The 19,441-nt window shown below is 45.2% G+C and overlaps 1 protein-coding gene across 1 annotated transcript in view; it reads right to left on the bottom strand.

The window, feature by feature from the left end:
* Nucleotides 1-19,441, bottom strand: part of LOC124788950 — a 462,645-nt gene that overhangs the window by 398,495 nt on the left and 44,709 nt on the right. The window lies entirely within an intron of this gene.

Genomic DNA, 19,441 nt, shown 5'->3' with positions numbered 1-19,441 from the left:
TCCGCTGATGGTGTTTACAGGTACAAAGTTACATGGACATCCTACTACGTCCTCTGGGTGATTCACTTTCCCTGTCAGGCGTTGTATATGACTGCCTTAATTTTCTGAAACAGTATACCCTACTGAAGACAGTAGGTAACTTGACTTGCTGTACAATATCTCGTGTACTGCCTCGTTAACCACATTTGTTCTACACAATATTTGATATTTTCAGATTTGAAAAATTTTGACTATGGAACCAACACTGTTCCAGCACGTACGAAAATGCAACCTTAAATCATGTACATATTCACTGTCAAGATATTGTACGAAACTGTAACTAAGACAGAACACTGTGGCGGTGTGAGAAGCCGGCTTGCAGCGTCAGAAGAAGTGGTGAGTTCACACGCAATCTCCACAGTTACACGTAGTACAACGGTAGTATGAGTTTTCCATATCCAAGACGAATTTTGCGAGTGGATGAATAGCCACAATTTACTATTAGATATGTATTTACAATTTTACGTAAGTTTTGTTGTAAAACCGCATGCAGGCATGTTTCGTGAACTTCGTCAATATCTTACGTAATACTCTATTATTGTTTTCATAAGAGGTTCCAAAATGACAGAAAAAGTTTTCTCTGTGTTCTGGTATCTTATATGTATGTAAAAATTAAGTAAATGGTGGTCATTATTTGTCTTGATTGAATCCAATAGTGTATGATGTCGCAGCCTTTAAGGCCGAGTGGCTGCGCACATAAGCTTTTAAAGCTGTCTCTGTACGTTGGCCAGTCGGTGTCAGTAAGCGTGCTTTTGTCGAATGGCTGGCAACCGAGCAGCAATGTGAGTTAAAATACTCTACCTCTTAGTTGGATGGAACAATTTTATAAAAGCGAATTAAATAAATATTTGGAAGAACTCGGAATAATTTTGCGAGTGCAAGTTGCAGGCTTTAGCTTTTCACTGGACTTAGGTAACTTGACTCTGTTTTCGGTGATGGTTTGTCTTTATCAGATAATTAAATAGTAAATTAAATCGATCTGGGGACCTTCTCGGCCATAGGAGTGCCTCAAAACGACGCAAACTGTTCATCTTCACACATGCCATGTGGGGACGTACATTGTACTATTGAAAAATGGCACCACGATATTATGAGATGTAGCACATGAGGATGTAGGATGTCTGTGACGTAACATTATGCCATATAAGTTACCTCAATCACTACTAGTTGTGAGTTCGTTATAGCAGATGGACTTCACACACCATTAAGCTAGGTGTAACACCACTATGCCCCTCCAAAACAGTGGAATAGCGGGACTTCCCCCGTGTTCTCCCCATACTCGCTGACGATGGTCATTTGGGTGCTGCAGAACCGCGATTCATCGTATGAACACACTGCATTACCATTCATTATCAGTTGACCAGAACCTTGGGGAGAATGTGGAGTCCAGCATCTGGCTGCTGTCGCATCTGATACCGTACAAATCTGGTACTCTGTGAACCGACCAGCCGGCCAAATGAAGACCCACAATGAGGCCCCTTTCCAACTTTTTCAGGTGGTAATAAAGCTGACTCACACGAGTACGTGGCATCCCCATACCCTTCACAGCGATCACTCTACATCTGAAGCCGTGAATTGATGACAAGACACTGCACTTTCACACTATCATTATCTGCTGTTGATTTCGTGAATAATTAATTTGCAGTTAAATGAATTTTGCTTTCACGTCTTGCTCTATTTGATGCTCTGTTTTCACTACATTCAATAATAACTGTTTGTTTTTCATTTTCAATCTGCAATTAATGTGAGACTAATATTCACATATGTGTCAACAGTAATTAATAAACATTTATTTGGTTTAAAGTACAGCACTGCCGTCCTTGGTGCACACACTATTAAGAACCATGTTCCGCGTTTTACGATGTCCAGGGGGCCACAACAAATCGCAATGTAATATCTGTCTTTTAATACAAGTTGTATAAGTTATTCTTCAACTCTTCTACTTACTAAAAAGTGTTTGAGGATTAATTCTGTATGTATTGGAATTTAAGTGGCGGTTCTCGACCGACCTCTTTGATAAAAAACGAGTCAAGACAAGGTTTCGCATTGTACTCACTGATAGAGGTCGATCAAACTGCCGCTGCGCTCCTAACATCCCAGATATATCCAGAAGTAGTGAGTATATCGAGGGTGTTATAGCTGACAATGTAACGAATTTTCTGGCGTAAGCAATTAATTTTTAATGTGGTTATTTGCTTTTTTCTGTTGCTTAGGAAAGAGTCTTAGAAGAGGTTTTCAACGACATAATGCTAGTGGAACTTAATTAAATAGTAAAACGATACAAGCTTGCAGACCACTATCCCGTCGTCACGAGAAGAGGCTGCACAAGCTTCTGCCCAGCTGTACCAAATGAAAGCACAATGCTAAATCCAGTACGCTTCGGTTGTCTACCTGTCTAGTCCATCAATATGTGCTCAACTGTGGGAGCTATTAGACAACTTGCTAGTGAAGCTGTTCAGAACTTCCCATATGACAGTAGACAAAGTGGATGCGATTTCCGTTTATGATGACTGTCGCCAAACTGGGGTATCCTAATCCTGCCAGGCACTCCAGTTATCTCTTTGAAAACATTATAAACAGACAAAAGAGAATGCGACACGCTCAAGGACAATGTCATTTTATTGACAAGTGATGTTCATCATTGTAAGAGTATATCGTAAGAAAAAAACAGACCAAATGAAAGTCATATGTCACCATGAGGGTGTTCCCATCAAACACAGTGTATCCCTCTGACGGCAACGCAGGCGTGTGTTCTCGCATGAAAACGATCATAGAGGAGCGGAATGGCATTCTGCATTAAATTGTCTCAAGCATCTTGCACCTCTTGTCTTAGTCCAGCAACGGTTCCTGTTGTTGTTGTTGTTGTTGTCTTCAGTCCAGAGACTGGTTTGATGCAGCTCTCCATGCTATTCTATCCTGTGCAAGCTTCTTCATCTCCCAGTATCTGCTGCAACCTACATCCTTCTGAATCTGTTTAGTGTATTCATCTCTTGGTCTTCCTCTACGATTTTTACCCTCCACGCTGCCCTCTAATACCAAATTGGTGATCCCTTGATGCCTCAGAATATGCTCTACCATCCGATCCCTTCTTCTAGTCAAGTTGTGCCACAAATTTCTCTTCTCTCCGATTCTATTCAATACCTCCTCATTAGTTATGTGATCTAGCCATCTAACCTTCAGCATTCTTCTGTAGCACCACATTTCGAAAATTTCTGTTCTCTTCTTGTCTAAGCTATTTATCGTCCACGTTCCACTTCCATACATGGCTACACTACATGCAAATACTTTCAGAAACGACTTCCTGACACTTAAATCTATACTCGATGATAACAAATTTTTCTTCTTCAGAAACGCTTTCCTTGCATTGCCAGTCTACATTTTATATTCCCTCCACTTAGACCATCATTAGTTATTTTGCTCCCCAAATAGCAAAACTCATTTACTACTTTAAGCGTCTCATTTGCGAATCTAATTCCCTCGGCATTACCCGACTTAATTCGACTACATTCCATATCCTCGTTTTGCTTTTGTTGATGTTCATCTTATATCCTCCTTTCAAGACACTGCCCATTCTGTTCAGCTGCTCTTCCAAGTCCTTTGCTGTCTCGGACAGAATTATAATTTCATCGGCGAACCTCATAGTTTTTATTTCTTCTCCATGGATTTTAATTCCTATTCCGAATTTTTCTTTTGTTTCCTTAACTGCTTGCTCAATATACAGATTGAATAACATCGGGGATAGGCTACAACACTGTCTGAATCCCTTCCCAACCACTGCTTCCCTTTCATGACCCTCGACTCTTATAACTGCCCTCTGGTTTCTGTACAAATTGTAAATAGCCTTTCGCTCCCTGTATTTTACCCCTGCCACCTTCAGGATTTGAAATAGAGTATTCCAGTCAACATTGTCAAAAGCTTTCTCTAAGTCTACGAATGTTAGAAACATAGGTTTGCCTTTCCTTAATCTATTTTCTAAGATAAGTCGTAGAGTCAGTATTACCTCACGTGTTCCAACATTTCTATGGAATCCAAACTGATCTTCCCCGAGGTCAGCTTCTACTAGTTTTTCCATTCGTCTGTAAAGAATTCGTGTTAGTATTTTGCTGTCGTGGCTCTGGAAACCGACTAAGATATCGCTTCACCATGGTTCAAATGGTTCAAATGGCTCTGAGCACTATGGGACTTAACATCTGAGGTCATCAGTCCCCTAGAACTTAGAACTACTTAAACCTAACTAACCTAAGGACATCACACACACCCATGCCTTAGGCAGGATTCGAATCTGCGACCGTAGCGGCCGCGCGGTTCCGGGCTGAACCGCCTAGAACCGCATGGCCACACCGGGCGGCGCTTTACCATGTCCAAATACAAATTCATTAGGCGAGAGATGTTGTGGCAATTGTACACCACAAGAATTGTACACCACAAGAACACAGCCGTATGTATTGTCCTGCTCCAAGAAAAGGCACTATCAGAGGGACAATAGCCTGTGGTATGTAGCAGGCACTTGTTGCTTCACCCTGCAGAAATACCAAATTGGACCGCGAGTTGTAACTGACGGCCCCTGATCCAATGAAGGCTGGGGTGGGACCTGCGTGTCGTCGACAGTGCTCCCCGGATTGGACCACTCACGCTGTATACGTATAAGTCCAAGCCTCGCGTACGGGCACCACCTACACTGATCACAGGAGCCAACTGCGCGTCGCTCCACTCTGCAGTTCACTCTCTCACGGCAACATTGTAGCCTGGTTAGCCTGCCACACGTGATCTTACTCCTGCTGCAAGGAGACGGTTCCCAGTGGTCCTTGCTGACACAGCAGGAGCAACCTGTGCCCGTATTTCTTGGCTGAACGAATTTCGGTCGACGCCCGTTGCTCTCAAAATGTGTCGACTCGATGTGCGTCTATACTACGTTGACATCCAGAACCTAGTCTACGGATGTAGGAATGTTGCACAGATCACTACTGAAAGCAGTGACACACAACGCCACTGTGCCCAAGATGTGAAGCAATGCGTCGAATAGTCTATCCAGTTTTCCTCATGTCCACAATGCTGTCCCGTTTCAATGGCTGAAGTTGCTCAACAGAAGTTAATACTTGTCGGCGGAGCATCGTTGTACCTTAGAATGAACGTTTCGCACACAGTTCACCACTAAACTGCCCGCGAAAGGCAAAGGTCCCGAGTTCGAGTCTCGGTCGGGCACACAGTTTTAATCTGCCAGGAAGTTTCATATCAGCGCACACTCCGCTGCAAAGTAAAAGTCTCATTCTGGAAACTGAAAACAGTTACTGCGTGCAGAGTCAAAATACAGGGCACACAGACAGGCAACCTGTGCACAATCGGATCGCCAATAATTGCGTCAAATGAATCACTAACACTACAACCCCTCGCTGTGCACATAAGAAATTATATGTTGGTGTCACTGAACACAGTCCTTGAGGGAGCTGTGTCTTTTTTCCGGCGGCACACGAAAGAGTCTGTGAAAGTATGAAGAATAAACTATATCGACGTGTGATGAAGGAAATGCAACTAGCAGTTAAGCGGTGGTAAAAAATAGTCCGTATGTCACTAAGAGCAGCTTCAATGTGCGAGTGGGATCAGCCAAGGGAGTTTTCTGCGAATACTACATTGCATCGCATTTCCTCCATCTCACATTTTGCGCTGTCAGCACCTTCTTGGCAGTGACTTTTAAATCGGTTACAGTTATACGAAAACTGCAAAGTGATGCGGCTTTTCCATGAAATGTTCTGTCTACAGATGAAGTGTCATTTACAAATCATAGATAAATGAATCTTCGCATCTGCATCACTCGTCAGTTGAAAGTCTACGCTGGCTGCTAGCAGTGGATAAAGAACGACGTTGGTCTGTCAACGTGTGGCATGGTTTCTTCAAGAATCGCATCGTTGGTCCCTGGTTTATTGAACCGATTCGAAATAGTTACAAGTATCCGCAGTTACTAAGAGATATGCTGTCGCTGTTGTTGAAAGACATCCAGCTGAGCGTAAAGCGAGAGCTATATTGTATCAGTACCAATAGGGCCACTGCCTCGCCCTTTCCGCATAGATTATTACATACCTCGACGTAAAATTCAGAGAACAACACTTTTGTTTTCACCATGTTTCTATTGACTTCGTTATATCTTACGTGTTTCAGTGTTACGCCATTTCCAAGGCATCTACAATAAGATGGGTGTACGAGAAGCGTGTGATGACTTCAAATAATATTAAATACATCTTCCCAAGTGAGTAAAAATTAACACTTACTAAATATATGACACACAGTGTCTTATGGACTAACAACGTGCATGCTGATTAGAATGTACTCACGGAAGCCTTGAGGAAAGAAGTCCGCCAGTTGGCACTTAGCGTAAAGTGGTTATATTGTATAATATCTGGGCATTACAAAAATAATTTACGTTTTGTACAATATTCGAATAATCGCGATATAATAAGGAATTTGCCGATGGATACATTCCTGCACATATTTGCAGCGATGTACCGAGTATACTTTCTCCGTAAAGTCCAAAATTTCATGAAACGATTATAGAAACATTTAGGTTACACTGTTTTGTAGTTAGGGCAATCACAGCTTAGATTATACATTGTTCCCATAAAGAAATTTCCAAAAATTCTCCAAAAAATCTCAAAAATTACTTTTTAATTTTTATTTTTTATTTTTTCGAAAATGAGTGAAATTCCTCAAGAACGCATTACCTGTTTAGAGGATTCGTTATTAGGTAACACAACTGGTTTCCCACCATTACAGCACCATCTTCAGGTGATAATCTTTACTGAATGCAAAACATGTTTTTATAAAATGCTGTTCATACATGGTGTATAATAGGGAGAAAACAGAAGTAGCTTTTTGCATTCAATACAGATTAGCACCAGAGGATGCACCTGTAATAGTGTGAAACTGGTTGTGTTACCTAGTAAAGGAACCTCTAGACAGTCAATGCGTTCACGAAGAATTTCCATTCATTAAAAAAATTTAAAGTAATTTTTAAGTTTTTTTTTGCAGAATATTTCGAAATTTCTGTATAGTAACACCTTCTGCTTTGTTGCATGACCAGAGGAAAATAGCCGGCCTATGTGGCCGTGCAGTTCTAGACGCTTCAGTCCGGAACCGCGCTGCTGCTACGGTCGCAGGTTCGAATCCTGCCTCGGGCATGGATGTGTGTGATGTCCTTAGGTTAGTTAGGATTAAGTAGCTCTAAGTCTAGGGGACTGATGACCTCAGATGTTAAGTCCCATAATGTTGAGAGCCATTTGAACCAGCCAGAGGAAAATATCCTCTCGCCAAAGTTGTATTACTCTTCACCCCAAAGTACCGCTTCATTTGACATCTCCAATCTCCGCCCCTATGTTAAAATACTCACTGGCCGTTGCTTTAAAGCAATGAGGTTTGTGTTCCGGTATAATTCATAAAAATCAAAAAGTGGCATTCATAAACCGTGCTTTCTGAAAGTATGTTATATATTTTCAAAGCTTTTGTAATAGATGCCACCCGAGAAGCTGTCAGCCTATCAAAGACGATGAATAATTGTAAGTGCAATGACTTCATTGCGATAACTTCATAATACATATATGAATATGTGATAAACGTTCATTTCATCACGATTTCCTATTATACGTCTGCACGAATGGATGAATATGATTATCATTGCAGTTATTTTAAAAATAACATTTTCCACCTGGACTGTCACCAAAGATAGGCTGTTCACTCACTACTGCGATTTCGGTCTATTACGCCATTCTCAAGTGACAACTCAAGTGCGTCAACGCAAAATCGTTCCTTTTAAGAGGACACTGTCCTCGTGTCATGCACATGTACATAATAAGACGGGAGTCTTCGTCTTTTATATAACACAACATAACAATTTGTAATAATTCCTACTGAATTCATGTCATCTGCGCACTTAATTTCCACCGTGTGTCCACCAGGTTTGACATTTGACAACTAAAGTTCTACGAACATGTAAACGTGAATGACAGAACGACAATAGCCTTAAAAAACGCCTATGTATTGACACACTCATAATGAGGAAACTCTTTGGAATGGATAATACATCGATATCGCGATCGTGAACAAATACACTGTTGCTCAGAACTTAGGGACGAAAGTAACTTACACATGATGTGTCACTGCCAAGTAACATAGCTCGATGAAACATGGGTCACAAAAAATGGTTCAAATAGCTCTGAGCACTATGGGACTCAACTGCTGAGGTCATCAGTCCCCTAGAACCTAGAACTAGTTAAACCCAACTAACCTAAGGACATCACACACATCCATGCCCGAGGCAGGATTCGAACCCGCGACCGTAGCGGTCTTGCGGTTCCAGACTGCAGGGCCTTTAACCGCACGGCCACTTCGGCCGGCACTTGCGTCACACATAGAAAGAGTTGCTATAGTGCAGTACAGTACAGAACAGAACAGGAGATAACGGAAAGAAATACGCAGTGAGGCAAGCAGACAGGCAGGATATTTTTATTCAAAGATAATAATTATACTGAAGTCACCAGGAATTATAATGTTCCCCTCGGCATTATAAGGGGCGGAACATGGTTCTTAATTGGGTGTGTGATAGCCACGGCAACATACTCCCATGCCTACCATACTCATGGGCTACACTCGTCACACTTCTTCCGTCTTCCAGTTTCCCGATGATTCTTCTCCGTGTGAAGTCATCAAAATGTTGCTTCCTTGTCAATGAAGAACACCCTTCACAGTGCACACTGTAATTGCTCGCTGACTGACTCACGGATAGTCTCTCTCTCTCTCTCTCTCTCTCTCTCTCTCACACACACACACACACACACACACACACACACACACACACACACACACTCTGTTTCCCATTCCTTCAACAGACTCTTGTTGCTGGGCCATCCCTATTCGGCGATATAGTCAGGATGGCCTCCCGACATGTGACGTTCTGTTGTATGTGCACGGTGGGAGGCCTCCGGTAACATACTCCCGCACCTCCATTCATTTACACCGAGTGGTTTATATGATATATTAATTTATGCTGCAGAGTAGTGTACATTTAATAATAGTGTAGACGGAAAATGCTGACATTTAGAAAATACTGCAGCAGGTTCAAAATGGCTCTGAGCACTATGGGACTCAACTGCTGAGGTCATTAGTCCCCTAGAACTTAGAACTATTTAAACCAACTAACCTAAGGACATTACAAATATCCATGCCCGAGGCAGGATTCGAACCTGCGACCGAAGCGGTCTTGCGGTTCCAGACTGCAGCGCCTTTAACCGCACGGCCACTTCGGCCGGCACTGCAGCAGGCCTAAGAAGGCAAGTACACAGAAAAAATTATTATTGTTCCATTCCGAAGATATATATATGACTGGAACGCTATGTTTCTTCGTCTGTGATAGAAACTGGCAAGAAAATACGAAACTAATGCAGCGTCTGTTGTCGTATGGCAGTCTTTACCAACAGACATTAAAACTCTTTTATCAACAGAAGATGTGTGTAAGCACCACACGATTTTGTGACAGAGGGACGAAAAGAACAGAGGAAAAGCCATTTTTAAAAACTTTTTTTTAACATCGTAATATAGTAAAAATGTTAGTTTTCTTAGATTATTGACATTTTCATTGTACATGGATGTAACGAATAATGTTTTTATGGTTCTGATGCTGGCTGTATGGAGGATGGTAAAAACCCATTAATAAATTATAAAAAATCCCGAACGGAGTTTTGCTGCTACTTTTCTACGGGTTGGCACGATCATAAAGGGCGGCCTGCGGATGCTGTAGGAATTATGCTATTTGAGCGAAGGATTCCGGTTATGGCCAATTTCTGCTGGCTAAGGATTGGAGCCATAAGCGACGATGGAAGAGATATATTTGCCTCCCAGTCAGTACTTTTGCTGCTTCTATGTTTGGTTTGGTACGATACTGTGTGTAAACAAAACGGAAATTAAATATGAGACTTCTGCGAGTAAAATACACTCCCGGAAATTGAAATAAGAACACCGTCAATTCATTGTCCCAGGAAGGGGAAACTTTATTGACACATTCCTGGGGTCAGATACATCACATGATCACACTGACAGAACCACAGGCACATAGACACAGGCAACAGAGCATGCACAATGTCGGCACTAGTACAGTGTATATCCACCTTTCGCAGCAATGCAGGCTGCTATTCTCCCATGGAGACGATCGTAGAGATGCTGGATGTAGTCCTGTGGAACGGCTTGCCATGCCATTTCCACCTGGCGCCTCAGTTGGACCAGCGTTCGTGCTGGACGTGCAGACCGCGTGAGACGACGCTTCATCCAGTCCCAAACATGCTCAATGGGGGACAGATCCGGAGATCTTGCTGGCCAGGGTAGTTGACTTACACCTTCTAGAGCACGTTGGGTGGCACGGGATACATGCGGACGTGCATTGTCCTGTTGGAACAGCAAGTTCCCTTGCCGGTCTAGGAATGGTAGAACGATGGGTTCGATGACGGTTTGGATGTACCGTGCACTATTCAGTGTCCCCTCGACGATCACCAGTGGTGTACGCCCAGTGTAGGAGATCGCTCCCCACACCATGATGCCGGGTGTTGGCCCTGTGTGCCTCGGTCGTATGCAGTCCTGATTGTGGCGCTCACCTGCACGGCGCCAAACACGCATACGGCCATCATTGGCACCAAGGCAGAAGCGACTCTCATCGCTGAAGACGACACGTCTCCATTCGTCCCTCCATTCACGCCTGTCGCGACACCACTGGAGGCGGGCTGCACGATGTTGGGGCGTGAACGGAAGACGGCCTAACGGTGTGCGGGACCGTAGCCCAGCTTCATGGAGACGGTTGCGAATGGTCCTCGCCGATACCCCAGGAGCAACAGTGTCCCTAATTTGCTGGGAAGTGGCGGTGCGGTCCCCTACGGCACTGCGTAGGATCCTACGGTCTCGGCGTGCATCCGTGCGTCGCTGCGCTCCGGTCCCAGGTCGACGGGCACGTGCACCTTCCGCCGACCACTGGCGACAACATCGATGTACTGTGGAGACCTGACGCCCCACGTGTTGAGCAATTCGGCGGTACGTCCACCCGGCCTCCCGCATGCCCACTATACGCCCTCGCTCAAAGTCCATCAACTGCACATACGGTTCACGTCCACGCTGTCGCGGCATGCTACCAGTGTTAAAGACTGCGATGGAGCTCCGTATGCCACGGCAAACTGGCTGACACTGACGGCGGCGGTGCACAAATGCTGCGCAGCTAGCGCCATTCGACGGCCAACACCGCGGTTCCTGGTGTGTCCGCTGTGCCGTGCGTGTGATCATTGCTTGTACAGCCCTCTCGCTGTGTCCAGAGCAAGTATGGTGGGTCTGACACACCGGTGTCAATGTGTTCTTTTTTCCATTTCCAGGAGTGTAATTTTGGTTATTAGGCTGTGTCATTATAATACACCAAAGCAACTAACCTGCCAACGTTTCGGGTGACTTGATGCGGTTCTCAGCTGAATAGTTAACTGCTTCAGTTAACTGGCCTGAAAAGGACAGCAGCAAGTCGATCGAAACGTCGGCAATTTAGTTGATTCAGTAGGAGCCTACGAACTTTTAAGCCTTCTCAATCATCATGTACTTGAAAACTTATTCCCGCTGCAATGTGGAGTCGGCCTTGTTTCTATTGATTTGGCAGTGTTAGTTGCAGAGGGTGGCCAGATGCCCCCCTTGCCGCCACCCCGAACCCCACGGGATGGAATTAGTGTGCCCCAGCTGTCTGCATCTAGTATAAGCCATGGAAGAGTGCGAACGTTATTCAAATGTCTGCGAGTCGTGTAACTGAGGCGGAACATAGGGACCAGCCCGGTATTTACCTAGCGAGATGTGGAAAATCGCCTAAAAACCACATCCAGGCTGGCCGGCATACCGGCCCTCGTCGTTAATACGCCAGGAGGATTGGGGCCGGTGCGCCTACCCGAGTCCAGGAAGCAGCGCATTAGTGCTCTCGGCTATCCTGGTGGGTGTACTAGCCTTCTGTGGTTGATTAGTAAAGAAAAAAAAACTGCACCACGAAAGAGTTGTCCGAATCTCATGAGGAACGGTAGGTAGATGTGATGTATATGTACAAACAAACCACTGGTTACAATTGAGCCGTGCGTGGCTCGTGTTCCCGCCATCATGTATTTTACACTCTGATTTTAACGTACTTCCACCTCACTACGTTAATTTAAATTACTACTGTCACTGAGTTGCTGCTTTGCCTGACCGTGAGCGGCGTTAGCAGCGCGTATCGATATATTCCCTCTCGTAGTATCTTTGCTTGACTGCTATTACTTCCTGGTCGTTGTCTGTCACAAGCCAGTTCGAGTCCGGGTCACGAGTTCGAGCTGCCAGTCAGTTGGAACGTGTCTGGAGCGCAGTCCGGACCTGCCTGTCGGGGAGCCGCAATGCGGTACTAGTGGAGTCGGGTTGGAGCAGTGAGGTCTGTGTCAACATGGCTCGCCCGACCATTGCCGCCATGCATCACTTGAGCCGGGCCACGATCTTCGTGGATCGTCGGTCGGTCGTCCTACTCGACGACGCGTTTTTGCTCGCCGATCGTTCATGAGTCGGCTGTGTGTGTGTGTGTGTGTGTGTGTGTGTGTGTGTGTGTGTGTGCGCAGTGTTGTTGCTGCCCAACATGGTGTGTGTTTTGGCAGCTCAGTTCACATACGCGTTTACACTCCTGGAAATGGAAAAAAGAACACATTGACACCGCTGTGTCAGACCCACCATACTTGCTCCGGACACTGCGAGAGGGCTGTACAAGCAATGATCACACGCACGGCACAGCGGACACACCAGGAACCGCGGTGTTGGCCGTCGAATGGCGCTAGCTGCGCAGCATTTGTGCACCGCCGCCGTCAGTGTCAGCCAGTTTGCCGTGGCATACGGAGCTCCATCGCAGTCTTTAACACTGGTAGCATGCCGCGACAGCGTGGACGTGAACCGTATGTGCAGTTGACGGACTTTGAGCGAGGGCGTATAGTGGGCATGCGGGAGGCCGGGTGGACGTACCGCCGAATTGCTCAACACGTGGGGCGTGAGGTCTCCACAGTACATCGATGTTGTCGCCAGTGGTCGGCGGAAGGTGCACGTGCCCGTCGACCTGGGACCGGAGCGCAGCGACGCACGGATGCACGCCGAGACCGTAGGATCCTACGCAGTGCCGTAGGGGACCGCACCGCCACTTCCCAGCAAATTAGGGACACTGTTGCTCCTGGGGTATCGGCGAGGACCATTCGCAACCGTCTCCATGAAGCTGGGCTACGGTCCCGCACACCGTTAGGCCGGGATCTGCCCCCCATTGAGCATGTTTGGGACTGGATGAAGCGTCGTCTCACGCGGTCTGCACGTCCAGCACGAACGCTGGTCCAACTGAGGCGCCAGGTGGAAATGGAATGGCAAGCCGTTCCACAGGACTACATCCAGCATCTCTACGATCGTCTCCATGGGAGAATAGCAGCCTGCATTGCTGCGAAAGGTGGATATACACTGTACTAGTGCCGACATTGTGCATGCTCTGTTGCCTGTGTCTATGTGCCTGTGGTTCTGTCAGTGTGATCATGTGATGTATCTGACCCCAGGAATGTGTCAATAAAGTTTCCCCTTCCTGGGACAATGAATTGACGGTGTTCTTATTTCAATTTCCAGGAGTGTATTTGGGGATAGTGATACTCGTAATTTTTTTTTTTTTTGGGGGGGGGGGGGGGGCATGAATTCTCGTGCACTCTGTCGCGGCAAGCAAGCGGTTGGTCGGTCGGTCCGTCACTGTCCCTTGGTTGAGTTCGCACGAATTACGTGTAGTTGGACTCACCACCTGTCCCGCCTAGCCGGCTGGTGTGGCCAAGCGGTTCTAGGCGCTTCAGTCTGGAACAGCGGGACCGCCACGGTCACAGGTTCGAATCCTGCCTCGGGCATGGCTGTGTGTGATGTCCTTAGGTTAGTTAGGTTTAAGTAGTTCTAAGTTCAAAGGGACTGATGACCTCAGATGTTAAATTCCATAGTGCTCAGAGCCATTTGAACCAATTTTGTCTCGCCTAAGTGAACGAGGGCAGACCGATCCACTGGAGACTCCTGAGTGCCGTTCTCTTAATTATCCTTTTGGCGGTGTTAATGTTGTTCTAATTTAACTGTATTTAATATTTTTAATTCGGCAAGGTTAGTTGTGTGCCTTCAGCCCTGGAAACATGTTCTCAGAGTTTCCTTCAAGTCCAAATATTATCGCCCTCTGCTCTTGAAAGGTTATTGTAATTTCCTGTGAAAGATTTTAGAAGTTACTGTGGGCCTTCCGCCGTTGATGTGGCAAAAAGGAAATTTTTAAACTTAATGTATTGTTTTAACTACTGTTGCAATGGTTATTTCCTTAATTTGCAGAAGTTAACCTTGCGGCCTTCAGCAATCTTATTGCGTTTGTTTATCTCTTTCTGTACACCTTGTGGGCCATCAGCCCTGTTACAATCTTAAAACACTGTGGCCTTCTGCCTTCAGTAGTCATCATAGTATATTTGGAATTTTGAGGATTTAATCCGGCGGCCTTCAGCCGCTCCGCAAGCTGATCTCGTATACCCATACGATTTATCTTATTCGTAAATTTGTGTCATATCTTTTCAAAATTGAACTTATTCTAAAGAATCTGTTTGTAGGTCTTCAGCAGCGAAGCAAATTTAATTCTTTCAAAAGTGTATTTTTGAACTAAATTATAATAAATTACAATTGTGAAATGAATCCGACCCTAACTCCCTTGGCCCTTTCCACAGTCCTAATTACCTGTTAGCCCTGCGTGCTTTAGCGGGCGATCCCTTATCATTTAGCTACAATATAGCAGGTCAGCAACTGGAAGCAGTTAATTCCATAAATTATCTGGGAGTACGCATTAGGAGTGATTTAAAATGGAATGATCATATAAAGTTGATCGTCGGTAAAGCAGTTGCCAGACTGAGATTCATTGGAAGAATCCTAAGGAAATGCAATCCGAAAACAAAGGAAATAGGTTACAGTACGCTAGTTCGCCCACTGCTTGAATACTGCTCAGCAGTGTGGGATCCGTACCAGATAGGGTTGATAGAAGAGATACAGAAGGTCCAACGGAGAGCAGCGCGCTTCGTTACAGGATCATTTAGTAATCGCGAAAGCGTTAAGGAGATGATAGATAAACTCCAGTGGAAGACTCTGCAGGAGAGACGCTCAGTAGCTCGATACGGGCTTTTGCTGAAGCTTCGAGAACATACCTTCACCGAGGAGTCAAGCAGTATATTGCTCCCTCCTACGTATACCCCGCGAAGAGACCATGAGGATAAAATCAGAGAGATTAGAGCCCACACAGAGGCATACCGACAATCCTTCTTTCCATGAACAATACGAGAATGGAATAGAATGGAAAACCGATAGAGGTACTCAAGGTAACCTCCGCCACACACCGTCTGGTGGCTTGCGGAGTATGGGTGTAGATGTAGATGTAGAAAAATTGGATTATTTTAATTTAATCAGCTGTGGGTTCTTGGTGAAATATTGTGAATTAACTAAACACTCTGTTTTTAGCCTTGTTTCACAATTTTATTGTTAATGTTATTGGACAACCTAGGTTTAGGGTTATAAGCCCAGTTTCAAGTACATAACTGATTCCCAAAGATAATGCACAGATAAACATGACAAGGCAAAGAGCATCATCTCAACACTTTCACTGCGGCTGACGCTTATAAGCGTCAGCGCTCACTGTCGGATTACTCAGTCTGGTTGCAGCGTCTAAGCTAGCATCAAAGCGTGTAAACTTTTGTTTTGTGTGGTCAGTTATCGAACGTATATTGTTCGTAATGGTGGCTAATGATCCGACACCTGGACCTTCCAATGTGAAAAGGAGCAGAAAAAGCGTTGAACTGACAGAGGAACAGTGACTTAGTGTACTAGACGACAGTGATTTTTTTGTGTAGTGAGGACGAGGCATACCATGGGGATTGTCATTTAGAGGCTGCAGAAGAATTGCAGAGTGATGATAGCGTGGAAGCTCAGCTTTCGAATCTGTTTCGTGACAGTTCCGAATCTGACGATACGGATCACGACGATTGTGTGGAAATAGACGACGAAAAAGAGCCCGACCTGTCACACGAAGATAATCCAGGTGAGTTCCGTCATAAAGAACCACATAATATGCAGTATCACCCATTTACGAAGGATGTAGTTTTGCATATTCATCCACCTGGCAATTCTCCTATGGATACCTTCAGTTTATTGGTAACAGACGAATTGTTGCAGCTTGTAGTTAACGAAACGAACGATAACACAGTCAACATATTGCTGAGCGAAAATACAAAAGAGGGATCCAGGGCACTCGCACGTTGCCGGGCCGTACTGAAGAGTTGCTCGCCTGCACCGATGCCGAAGCGACAGTGTTAAGGTATTGATCCATAATGTACAGTTATGTCAATGACCATTTCTTAACAAATTACTTACATCATTACACATTCAGAAATTACACTACAATGACCGGACTAAGATTATGCATCGCCAAGAACTTTTTAACTCCGATGGATTGGTCCCCAATGATTTACTTCTGTCCTGGGGTTGTGATCTTTAGATGAGATATAACTGAATTGGGTTTGCTCGTTTAGTAATAGGTGGGGGATATACACATCTGTCTTTTAATTTCTCAAATTTCTGGTTGGTTGAGTTTGGGCTCTTTTCCTTTGCGTGTGTACTTGTGGTTATTGTTCAGGCAATACTACAAAGGCTAAATCAGGCTTCTTCAATTTCCAGCTTCTGTGGTGTTCTTTAAGCTTTGGTACACGTTGACCTCCCTATCTGCCCAATGTAGCAACACTGACACTAACAGCATGTGATTTTATAAACTACACTTTTCGTGATAGCTGGTTGTTTGTCTTTTGCATTCAACACGAAACTACCTGTTGTCCGAGGGACATAGAAAAACACAGATAAACCTTTGCCTTCAAGATGTTACTTGTGTTATTTGATGTTTTTCCAATAAAAGGTAATATGCACCATTTCTTTTCCAGTTGGTCTGTGTTTTTCATTGGGGACATTAGGGTTCTGGCTTGGTTCTTCCTCTTTTTACCTAAAATTTTGCCAATGGTGTTAGGGTCAAATTCATTATTTGTAGCTGTTGTTTTAATTGTGTTAAGTTCCTGGCAAAAGTCTTCTTGGGACATAGGGCTAGAAAGGAGACGGTGGATCATGTGATGGAATGCTGCATGTTTGTAGGTTGTAGGATGTTGGGAGGAAGCCAGGATGACAGTGTCAGTGAAGGAATCTTTTCGGTAAATTTTAAATTTATAGCTACTGACTTCTATCTTTAAGCTAATGTCCAGGAAATATTTATTCTGCCCCCCCCCCCCACCCCAACTCCATGCTTATCTTTATGTTAGAGTGCCACTGGTTCATATTTTCCATTAATTTATGGAGTTGTCTCTTGGAACCTTTCTACATACAAAGAATATCATCTACATATCTGTACCAATATACATGTTTTGCCAGTGGTTCTCTCTTAAGAAAATCAGGCTCCCACTTGTCCATGAACATTTCAGCTAGTAAGTGGTGTACCTTTGATAGGTATGTGGTTCTTACCCCCACAACAATGAATTACGTCCGCAGCTCGTGGTCTAGTGGCTAGCGTTGCTACTTCTGGATCACGGGGTCCCGTGTTCGATTTCCGACCGAGTTGCGGATTTTCTCTGCCCGGGGACTGGGTATTTGTGTTGCCTTCATCATTTCATCATCATCATCCTCATCATTCGTGACAGTGACTAGAGTGGATTGTGAAAAAATTGGACTGTGAATAAATTGGGACTTTGTATGGGCGCTGATGACGGCGAAGTTAAGCGCTCCACAAACCAAACATCATAAACATCAACGATTAATTACAGACAGGAAATGATATGCGTACCAAGTTTAGTTGAAATCGGTCTTACACACTGAAAATTAACCATCAACTCTATAGAGTTCTGACTGCTGTCTATGTCTGTTGCCATGTTCAATCTTTGAATATGAATTCACTAGACATACATCGTTTAACTGTACGACGAAAGAGCCGCTTTGTATTACGATAGCATGCGTTGATCTGCGTCAGCTGAAGATCACTGTAGACTTTAACTATTGCTGGGCGAACTGCGACAGGAACAGCTAGAACGTCTCCATTCATCCGCGATCGGCGCTATGATTTCCATCAGCGGTCTACTTTACGGATCAGGAAATCAGTTCCAGTTACTAGCGATCTCTGTGACGGCTGACATCAGTGTAGATGGATCTGAAGGATCAGTGGCGGAAGCATAAATTACAGAGGGCAGTCAAATGAAAACGAGGCAAATGGGAAAACGTAATTGAACTGTTTGTTGAACTTCCTGGCAGATTAAAACTGTGTCCTGGACCAGGACTCTAAACTGGGACCTTTGCCTTTCACGGGCGAGTGTTCTAGCAACAATGTTACCAAGGTTGGGTAGATCATCCCTCGTCATTAACACCCAGCAAACAGGAGGGCCGTGGTTGTCACTCCGCAGCGCAGTGCTTTGCGCTCGAGCATTAGGCGTCCGCAGTAGGGCGGAGCGATAGAGAAACGAATGGTGCGCGCTGAAGTTTAAAGCCTACTTTCAGAAAGTGACAACTGCGCACCATCAGAATTGTGACTCAAAGTTTCGTGATGGATCGATTGCTGGGGCTGATATCTTGCAACTGTGCTTTTGTCTCCTTAAAATACGAGGTTAAGTTGGTGATTTTTCTTTGTAGGCGGCGTCCAACGAGTGTCTGCTTGGAGTCGCACTCCGGCGCTTCCGCTATGTGGCGATTGATTATGCACATAGCCATTATAAAAATTTCAAAATCTGCAAATGAAAAATTGCAGAAAGATTTCTACAGGAAATGGTGGAGAAGAGGGGGACTGACAAGGGCCGCAAGTTGGACAGTTTTGCTACGGGCACAGGATAACGTCGGTACGGTTGTGGTCCAGATTGAAGCTGAGATGAGATGAGAGGCAGATTGGAGCGTGTTTCACATCGTCGGGCCCCTTTCAGTTTCAAAGCAGACGGGGGGGGCTGCTAGCGGAATGTGCTGCAGTCAGCGGCGGGAAGGCTTAACACGAGCGGGCTTATGTAAGTGTAAGCAAACAAGCGCGCTCGTCGCGTGTTCTAACTCGGGCAGGCCGCAGCGAAAGACGCCTCTATATATACTCGTAGCGCGGGAGGCGGGGAGGCGCGGTCGGCCCGTCACACGCTACTGTGCTGTGCTGCGTGCCGCGCTGCCACGCCCACCTGTCGATGCAGGCGCCGGCGCCTCTGCAGGGCCTGCGGCGCGATGTGCCAAGTCTGCCGTCTGCTGGCTGCCCGGCCGAGGAAGGGCCGCACGCTGCCCCACCTACCTACCAGCGTGTTTTCCCAGGCACATTAAAATACGA

Source organism: Schistocerca piceifrons, chromosome 3 (assembly GCF_021461385.2).
Source record: "Schistocerca piceifrons isolate TAMUIC-IGC-003096 chromosome 3, iqSchPice1.1, whole genome shotgun sequence".
Classification (NCBI taxonomy): domain Eukaryota; kingdom Metazoa; phylum Arthropoda; class Insecta; order Orthoptera; family Acrididae; genus Schistocerca; species Schistocerca piceifrons.
This window is presented reverse-complemented; position numbering and strand designations above follow the sequence as displayed.